Genomic DNA, 10,928 nt, shown 5'->3' on the forward strand with positions numbered 1-10,928 from the left:
ACTGAAAAAATAAAACCTTGTGGCATTGACACTAAAATATTAGTAAAGAAATGTGGGAAGAAACAGAGATGAGAAATCATTCCTCATTGTCTTGATAATAATTCTCAATAGAACGTTTAATTCCCCAATAAATGTCATTCCAGTGCTTCTTATTTCAATGCAACACATTTAGTCATTGTCCAGGTTTGGCCTTTGATTCCAATCACATAAATTATTTATCGGATTTCAATATATTTTGATTTATTGATGGAATTTATCATAATCTAAACAGGTCCGTGCCAAAGGGAGTGCTCAGACCGCTTCTATTTACCTGATATGAATTCTTTTATAAGAGCAGAAAGTATTTGTGAGTACATAGTTTGTATTTATACATGTAAGAAGAGCAGTCCTAGCAAGCACGATGTTACGTATTACACGAATATAAAACGCTGTGGAACAGAGTCAGCTGTTACAATGGATGGTCAGATCTGCGAAAGACAGTTCTAACATTTTCAAACCTGAAATGTGTAATTATCCTTTCAAAAACTCACTTTTAGGTACCTTGAACTCACAGAGTCTTTTTTCCCTCCTACATGACTGCTTGATGACTCCAGGATACAGAAAACACCAGTCACATATTTTCTGGAAACAACAGCAACACTGGAGTTGGTTTGTGTGTTCTCAAAAAGCTGTTGATGGATTGCGATTGTGATGAAGTATAAATGCATAAATTTAAGAATAACGAGAAGATTTTGGAATGGATGTGAATCAGACATCATGTCGTCTTGTTGGAAATAGGATCTCCCTTCTCTTTGTTTATTGATCTGCAATTTAGGATCAATGGGATTTATGAACCCGTGAGGATGCTGAAGAGGCGGCACGGTGGTGCAGTGGTCAGAACTGTCGCCTCACAGCAAGAAGGTTACAGGTTCGAGTCCCGACTCGAGTGTGGGATCTTTCTGTGTGGCGTCTCCATGTTCTCCCTGTTCCTGTGTGGGTTCTCTCTGGTACTCCAGCTTCCTCCCACAGTCCAAAGACATCAAGAGGGGACGAGGCTGATTGATACTCTAAATTGACTGTAGGTGTGGCTGTGAGTGTGAATGGTTGTCTGTCTCTATGTGTTGGCCCTGTGATGGACTGGTGACCTGTCCAGGGTGAACCCTGCCTCTCGCTCAAAAGCTGCAGGGATAGACTCCACCCCCCCACGACCCTTACCAGGTTAAGTGATAGAAGATGAAGTGATCATTTGTTTATCTGTTTAGCTTATTGATCTTTCAGCATCATCCATCCGAGTGCTCATTCATCCTAAATGTTCTGCAAACACGAGCTGTGTATTCTGCTCTGTCGCAGTGCGGAGCATGTAAACTCTCTGGGTCTCTTAATATCTGATATGTGAAGCTTCTGAAATATGTGATGTGTCAAGAAGCAAGATTTCTGAAAATCTGACATTTGTGGAGCAACGTCCCCACTTTCAAGCTTCTCAAGTTTCTTGTGGATGAAGTTTCTGCATCAAAGCAACACACAAGCATTACTTAATGCAAATGCCTAATCTTTTCATGAAAAATTAATGATATCCACCCAAAATCCATTTTCAAATAAGGTTTTTTTTTTTTTCCCTCTCTGTCTCCCTGTTACTGTCATACTTGTGTTGACCACTTGCTGCTTTGTATTAGCCTCACATACCGCTGCTAAACTGCCAGCTGTGCCCTGGCTGAAGCTCACGTTTCCAGCAGAGAATATTGTCCCCGGGGAATCAAATAATCTTTCTCTTTTAAGTTCATATAAACCTCTGAGAATAAGCAACCTGGCCAAGCTTTTGCACAGCAGTGCAGCAGAGCGCCCTGTGGTAATGAAACACCTTCCCTTTCTTCTTGTTGTCATCCCGTAACGCCAAGGATATCTCCATTTTTTTTTCATTTAGTTTCCTGCTATTTTGAGAATATAGAGAATAACAGTATCTCTATGATATCAGGACTTGACAGCATTAAATTATTCCACCCACTCGATGTAGAAAACCTGTCATTATAACTAAATTATGTGGCTGCAACTGTAGGCTGCAAATTTGAAGATGGATGCCATCTAAGGACAACAACTATTATTTCTTTCAAAAGTCTGACGGAAATGATGAGTTTCAGAAGCCGGTTTATACAGTCAAATGTGTCATCTTATTTGTGCCGAACACCCACCCAGTGTTTCCTGCAGGTTCATACATATATTTTTTTATGATTATTTTGGTGGCAAATGGAATTGACAAGACTCCTGTTTATCTTCAAAATCCTCCTTCAACCAAGAAAAACATCCAGTGAACTGTAAGAAAAAAGAGCACCAGTTGTTTTCCCCAGCACAACCCCACAGAGCTTGTTTTATTAAAAGGACTAAACGCCAAAACTGGTCAGCTAAAACGCAATCAGAAGTTCCATAAACCCGTGTGACGCGTGGAAATGAGTCACACTGAAATGCCAAATTACTTATTTGTCACCTTGAAACACATGTATTGTCTAGTTATGAATCAGAATCAGTGGTGAACATGTAGAACTGGGCTCTCTGATTGGATTTGCTCAGAAATTATTGCACAGGGGGTGAAGTGAAATTTGAGACTGTGAGGGTTTATCTCAAACATCAGGTTTTGTTTTTTTTACTGTTGTTTTTTTTTTACTGTGGCTAGCTAAGAGCACCTCTCATGTCATGAGGCGGAGAGTTTCAGAGGCCGGGGGGCGGGGGGGGGGGGGGGGGGGCTGAGCACCTGAAGACTCTTGACCCCATGGTGGTCAAGCGAGCGGGTGGGGGGACGAGTTGGGTGGAGGAAGGAGACCTGAGAGTACGGCTTGGTGCGTAAGAGCGGTGGAGCTCAGTGAGCTTGTTGATGGCCTTGAAAGTGAAGAGCAAGGATCTTGTAAACGATGCAGCATTTTTAGACGTACTGACTCACAACATGAATACATCGCAGAAGTTGGAAGTAAAAACACGGTTTACTTTAGCCCAATGTCGAGGTATCTGTACTTGAGTAATTGCCTTTTTGGGAACTTGTACTTTACGACATTTTGAAGGAAATATTGAACTTCTTATTCCACAGCATTTATCTGAACCCAGCAGTTACTTGAAGAAAATGATTTTCCACATCCAACATCAACACTGAAGAAGACGATGTACTTTGATACTGTACACAATCAAAGAAGGACCAGGGGGTCACACACACGCTTTAACGTGACCTTTTAGAGATCAGTAGTTCAAGAATTGAACACTCTCAAACACTAGAATACACAAATATCATACAGAATGTGTACTTTATCTTTTGATACCAGAGTAAACTCAATATCACGGACGGTGCCTCTCTACTTTTACCGCAGCAGCATTTTAACTGATATTTTTACTTGACCAGAACACTGTTTTATCTAGGCATTTCTACTTTTCTTTGAGTGAAAGACCTGTGTTCTTCTTTCCCCAATGAGACGTTGTAACTGTTGGATAACAGCAATATTACACAAGGTGTTCTTTAGCTGTTATGCTAACAGAACAAGTACCTCACTCCTGCCTGTGTCACAGCAGTAGAAGTGTTGGACTGAGTCTTAATATGGCGTTTTATAGATATTTACTCTGCTTTTTACACTTTTTTCTTTTTTCTTCCTCACCAGTTTCACCCCAGCTGCAAGCTGATGACCGGAGATTACCATGTCTCATTACCCAGCATATTTGAGACACCCTGACTGACCACAGGAGGCGCTAGCGCAGAGACCGGGGCCAAGCCCTCTGCCCTGTGTTGGTTGGAAACATAATAGACGGTTACACAACCTTAAACCTCTCAGTTTACTCCACCTATAGTCTCCAGCTTTAAGTAGTGACTGCTACTCACTCTCCTCCATACAGGGTGTCTAGCCTTGTCTGCTGCAAACTCCTGCTGCTACAGCATCTCACTCGTGACAGGTGAGGCACTCTGGGGAGAGACAGTTATGTACCATAACTCAAAGTTCTACAAATGAAGGCGCAGCTCTCTGTTACAGCTCCAGCTCCTTTGCACCACCGTGACTTACTAGCGCCGGGTGAAGAGCTCTGCAGCCGGCTCCACCAAATAGAGAAATATTTCAGACACTTAAAGAAGATCCATTCAAGCAGGAACATAAAGGCTCTTCGCTGCCTAGGTACACACTATTCGATTCTTGAATTGGAACTCAAAGCAGAGCTAGAAATATGAAATACTGATATGCTTTGCTATTAAATGCAGAACTGGTAAATTTGGGCTCATGCTGAGTCTTTTTTCTTTGGTTTTCCTCTTTTCCCTCAGTTTATTTTACCTTTTAAAATCAGTACTTTTTCAATCATTCAATCAAAATTGGTTGCTGGCATTTAAAAAGGAGGCTATAAATTAAAATTCTTTTTTCTCCTAACGTAGATCCATGTTTGACCCGAACAACAATGACTGGATAAATGGGAGTATTTATCTTTTTGAGTCCTGCTGAGCTCTTGACATCAGGAAACCTTTACTACCTGATGTGTGCCGAACCTCTGTGAGAAAATTCAACATTCTCAACTCACGATTGCTACTCGGCATCCACTATTACCACTAATTCTTTTCTGCCCTTTTCTCCATGCTCTTATTTATCTTCTTTTTTCTTCCTGTGTGTTTGTTGCTGATCCACTTGTGCAAAGACAACAAGTACAAAAGCCGAGCTCCGACTAAAGGCCATTGAACAGCAGGCTACCTCTCTCCTTGACAAGCTCAGTGTTAACTAATTGCTGCTGACATTTTGCCCATGTTGTTTAAATGAAAACTATTCTGATGCTTTGCTTTCTTTTGTTTCCTCTCAATAGGAAGCACGGTTTAGAAATACCATCCTTTCTCTTCCATCTGCTGAGATTCTCACTTTTCAGCAAAATCATCTAATTATCACACCGTTTGCTTTGACAGAGATATTTGCCATTGTCAGGAAACTACAGCCAATATTACTGACTCTTGTATGAAGCATCCGCTGATCTGGATGCCACAGGGGGGAAAAAAGGAACTCTTAAGTTAGAAGAAATTAGCTTAAATTCAATTTTCAATTCAACAAATGTACTTGAGCACAGGAGCCTAGCTTCTGTGACGCCTCCACTCGACCCTCATTATTTCTTCCACCGAGGAGATGATGGATTGGATTTCCAGCAGCGTTGCGTTAAAACTATGAGAAATTTTATGCTTTTCACCAAATGTACTGGAGGCGTATAGAATGACCCAAGGAAGAGCCCATTCAGTTTGGGGGCAGGCTAGTCATAGCATCCCCTGGTGGCAACAGGACATCTTTGTTTTTCACACTATTCCTCCGAGTGTGTTACCGGCTTAATCTAAAATTTGGTCAGAAACACCTGAAAAGTTTGGCAATGAGTTACAAGGACGATTCATAAGACGGTGTTACCATGGTGAAGCGGCCAACTGGTGAGATTATTGTTCCAAACTTCACATGTGACAGTAATTCCAGGACACTTCCAAGTCATAGCACGACCTATTGGTTATAGATCGTGCTGTTTGAGTGCCATAATGGTAACAATATGCGCTCTTTTTTTCCCGCCCTTTGTCGTACTTGCTGCAAAGACAACATCATGTCTTATATTGATTTACATTAAAATTCCACTGTTATCTTCATGTACAGCACCATCTTGTATAGTAAGCGTGTTCTCTGGCGCCAGCTAGTGGACTAAGCAAGGACCCGCTCATCACCACTTGCAGCTATAAGACATTTACGTGTTTACTCTGGTTACTAATTTATCAAGATTATATTATTTTACAAAATAAATGACTGATTGGAGGTTCTTCCTGCCAGTTCAAGTGAAAAAGAGTCTCTCAATAATGACGCATTGGGCTACTGGATTAGACTTTTCCTGCAGTGTTTCTACAGTTACAACAAGACAACACCTCTGTGTCAGACTGATCACATCCACATCCATTTTCACGTCTCACCTCTTTGATGGATGATGGGCAGCTGCTATCGGAGAACCGCGCCAGTGTTGTTAAAACATGAAGCAATTTATTTGCTTTGAACAGCTCTGAACACAACTTTGTATCGATCGAGACAAACCACATGGCTGACAGGTTTAGTGGGTTTTATTTGGTTTTCAATGACACAAAGAGTTGCTTTAGCGCGTGATTGATCACGGGGAGGGTACACCTCTCTTTCTCCAGCTTAAATACAACATGATTCGATGGATAGCTGTGAAGTGGATTTTGATGTCCTTTCAGTGGTTCTCTGATTTATTTTCTTTCATTGCATCTCCACAGTTTCCTTATTCATGATGGTTGGCAGCTCCAAAACATAAACGAGAAACAATGACACCGAGGAAGCTCAAGGAACAAAAGCAGATACCACGAAGAATGGCAACGAAAAGAGTCCAAGACTAAAAGTCCGTCACTAAAAATTCCAAAGTTACTGCTTTTGACCTCTCTTTGTTTTTCTTTTAGATTGCAAAGATAAACTCTTCTTCTTCTGTGCAAAGCCTAATTTATTCTCTCTATCAGCCAAGTGATACGAACTCTCTTAATTCACATATCTCTTTTTGCAACATTCCCAAAATTGGCTTAGCAATTGCATGGAGGCACGGTGACTGAAAAGGCTGCCTGGGAGCGAGAGACACCGAAACAAATTTGTGGCCTCTTGTTTGGATGCCAGAACATGTTGTGATTTTTAATATATTAACACTTCTGAGTCAAAGTCAACAGTCACAAGTGTGAAAGTATGTAAAATTTAGTCCAGTCCAGTCCATTTAGATGCCACCTGTTGCTAACAAGTCACATTTCATATCTGGTTTATGGCCATGGGAGAAAATTAGCAGTGACAAATTTTGATTGGAATGTCTTGCAGCACATTATGTCCAACAGAGATGTGGATATTTAATTTGGTGATATTCTGCTTCAAGCAAAACCGTGGAGTGTTTAATTTTTCACGCAGGCGGCTGTGACCGCATGCACAGAATGTTATGTGAGACATTTAAAAGTTTTCCACAATTTCCCATCAAGTTGTGTTTCAAACAAGCATACTAATAAGATGAACAAGAAGATGTTCAGGTGTACACCGTTTGGAAAAAAGATGGTTGTCACGTTCACCGCGCTTGTACAGTACTTCTCTCTCGAAAACTGAACATATACTAATTTTTCACTCCTCAAGAATTCCACATGACGTTTACATCACTGACACGACAGATTGCAACGTCTTGTCTTGTTGTTATTCTCTCCCCATTTTATATTCGTTTGTATGCACGATGACATGTCAAGCTGCAGAAAGATAATTTACAACACTGAATTCAACCTTTTTTTCTCCCCTCGAATTCAACCAGGTTTGGTTGTGTTGCAAGTAAATTACTGATGGTTATCATATCTGTAGGGAGGAAATTGTTCCTGGATGTTGATTGACCAGACAGAAGCATAATAAAACGCTTATCTAGAATAGTAAAACTTTTCTCCTCAGGTTGCTGTTCCAGTAGAACTTGACAAGTTTGCCAGTTCGCTGCTGAAATCTGCAACTTGTTCCCATTTTTTTTTTCTATTTTGTTGATTTGGCATCAGAGAAATTGCCATCATTGACAGCACACTTTACCTTCAGCTTCTTCATCGTCTGTGTGGACTAAATACAGCAACGAGCTAAGGTTTACTTGAGGTGAACGCTCAAGAATAAAAGCTGCGTCCCGGCAATAGATGTCAGACTGCCAGCACGAGATAAAACCTTCAATAAGTGACCTTCTTAAATGCCATAAGTATAATGTACAATGAATATGTCAAACTACCGTAATACTCATGAAAGTATTTTCAAAGTGCCAGACTCCACATCAGCCACTGTATCTACAATAACTAATCCTGATTTTACATGAACGTATGAGTCACAAAGGAGGTATATGATTGATGGACACGTTTCCTGATAAGTGATCATTTTTGTGGCCTTTTACAGGACTTTGACTCGTAATTCTTTGTTATTTATTTATTTTTTTTAAATTACATTTAGTTTTGGAATCATCAAAAATTCCTGCATTATTTTCTTTTCTCTTAGTAAAGATTACCACATTTGGTCGAGAGGGAGGAGCTGGCGCAGACCGACAAAGGATAGGACACGCCCAGCAAGAGAGAGAGAGAGAGAGAGAGAGAGAGAGAGAGAGAGAGAGAGCAAACATCCCACAAAGAGCGTAACCTTTCATTTATTGCTGTTAAAGTTCGTAAGCGTAAGCCACTTCTTAGCCACTTCAGATAAACACCAATTCTAACTCTGTGGTTTGCAATTGGCTCTGCAAATGGAAGGTTAGGTTCATGCTATGCGACCTGTCTAGGTTAAAGTGGCAGCGAGATGTAGTGTCTGACTTAAGTAGCTGTTGTCTGTAAGAAAGTTTCCTAACATTCCTCAACTACAGCAGAATGACATGTTAACATCGATCCTGTTGTCTCCGCGGATGGAAAGTGGATCATTTATTGAAGTTACTGTTATCCTGCAGAGATGTGCCTCTCCCGTCAAGTGCTGTGAGCTACTTTATATTCTAATGTTGAGGCATAACATCTACCTTTTCAAGTGTAATTCATATTTAAATGACTAAAATTATGTTTCACTGGAGATTCAAAACTTGACTGTAAACTTCACTTGTTCCAAAGCTGTATTCCTTTTTAACATCTGATTATAAATGCATGTTTCATTCCCCCATTTCTTTCAATATTTTATTCATCTTTCTGGTGTTGTTTATGAATAATAACTGCTGTTATTCTAGATGCAGCAAAGGTGTCAAGTTTTTTCTGCCCAAATCTGTTTGGACATATGAACACCTATTAATTTTTAAACCGCATGATACCACCTCGCCTCCAGCCTTCTCCTCTCTAACAGTAATTTAGGTTTTCCTGAGGAGCCTTGCGGATCAGTCAGACGTTTCTGCATAGGAGTGCTGTCAGTGCATGAGGAAGCAGCCGTGCCTTCACAGAGCGTCCCACTGTGAAATCAGAGGGGGAGCTCTACTTTCAGTCTTTTGAGGAGGTGTTTGTTAGCGTATATCACTGATGTGTGAATCCACCAATCACAGAAATAGGCACACTTTCCTTCTCAGGATGAATTCAAATATAGTTCATGTATGTTTTTTTGTTTTTTTTTCCCTGAAATTCATTGTTTCTTTCTTTTTTAAATTCTTTTATAAATTACGCAGATGTTGCGCACCTGTTTGTTAAAAAATAAAAATAATAAAAACAGGTGGCGGATCTGATGAGAACACCAGTTGCAGAATTTATTGTCTGATACATGAAAAAATACCCACATTTATTTCCCTTCAAAATTACATATATTTGGAATGCACACTGCTTAATTCTGCTATTTTACAAACACCGGTTTATAAATGTGAGTCCCATATGGATCGGCAGAGCACTAAACCGTATCAATTATTGAAGCGTGAGGGGGAATTTTTAGAGCACTCTGAATCTCTTCCGTATTCATAATTTATATTTAAATCCTTCTTGGTCTTCACTACATATTCAGATCTCATTTACTGTCATCCGTGCAGCCCCGCCGCCTTTATCCTCCAGGAATCTAGTATCAATTGATGTTCTTATCGGGATGTGGGAGAGGATTTGAAAGGAAAAGGTGCTTGGCAGTGACCATGGAAACACACACAGTGGAAGCAATCTGTGTGGTCTTACATAAGCATTGGAATAATATAATCGTGCAGTATTGCTGCTTTTTTTTTTTTTGCTTTTTTTTTTTTAAAAAGCACATCATCAAGATCACACTAACAGTTCCCAGAAGAACGCTCTTTATCTTTATCATGGCACCACATATGCCGTCTATAGAGATTTTTTTTTATCAGGCAGAAGCATTAGGATTGCTGCATAAATATTTCATTTAAACAAATCGATCGCTGCAAATACTGATGGAGGTGTTCAATTTTCTGCCTAGTTTGTCTTTTCACAGAGGGCTGACTCTGTATCCATTCCATTCCAGCACTCCTGAGAAAACCTCCACACGCAGCCAGTGCCTGTCAAAGGAGATAGTGTGGCCGCTACATAGAAGAATGAAAAAATGAGGGGGGTGTGGGGTGGTTGGGGGGGGTGGTTGGCTTCAATCATTCATCACCTCTCCCTGCACCAGTGTCACACGGGTGGAGTTTCAGAATACAAAGAGCAAGGTTCAGGGATGCAGCAGAAACACGAGGTAATGTTTCTGGTGATTTGTTGTACTTTTCTTTTTTTTCCCCTTTTTTTTTTCTCCTTTTTTTTTGCAAGGTACACAGAAGTGTAAAGTGCTACAGTTAGACTCCTGGGCCACGAGATCAGAAACATCAGATTTATTTCTACATTTGTTTTTTTTTTTTTTTCTCAAGTGCTGGCTTTTATACCATAGCAATAACAGAAGAAGAGCAGAAACTGTAAAACACAACCAACCGTGGCAAAATGAAAACAAAAAAAGAAGGAAAAAATAGTCAGGTTTTTGGTCTTCCATCAATTTTCAATAATACTTTAAGGGAAAAATGGGGGAAAAAAGTTAGTATGGTGCTATTGCACTGAGAAATGGCAGTCTTTATCGTCAAGTCTTCAAGATGATTTGAAAATGAGCAAATACACACTCACACACAAACGTGGCAATGCTCAGAAATTCTACATCCATTTGCTAACTGTAAGTTGATGTAGGCCACATTAGGTTTCTGAATAAATTATTGAACACAAGCAAATCTTTTACAGCAGACTTGATTATGAATTGAACGGAATGCATTTTGGATTTTTCTTTCTTTTTTTTTTTTCTTGTGTGTGTTCAGCGCTACGCCCTCTGATATCTGCTGGGCAAAGGCGGCTCGGCAAACAAAAGTTATGTCGCAGGATGGTGGTCATATCTCAGGACCCCCTTCAATCGATTCACAACAGCCAGGTTTGATACAGAGAGACTGTCGAGAGAAAACACACACAAGGTTATTTTGTCAGAAGGTTAGGAAAGGCTGGAAAACCTGTCTGAGATGTACATGATTTCCTTGCA

Source organism: Aulostomus chinensis, chromosome 18 (genome assembly GCF_037954235.1).
Source record: "Aulostomus chinensis isolate RoL2024-O1b breed Wild chromosome 18, RoL_Achi_v1.0, whole genome shotgun sequence".
NCBI lineage: Eukaryota > Metazoa > Chordata > Actinopteri > Syngnathiformes > Aulostomidae > Aulostomus > Aulostomus chinensis.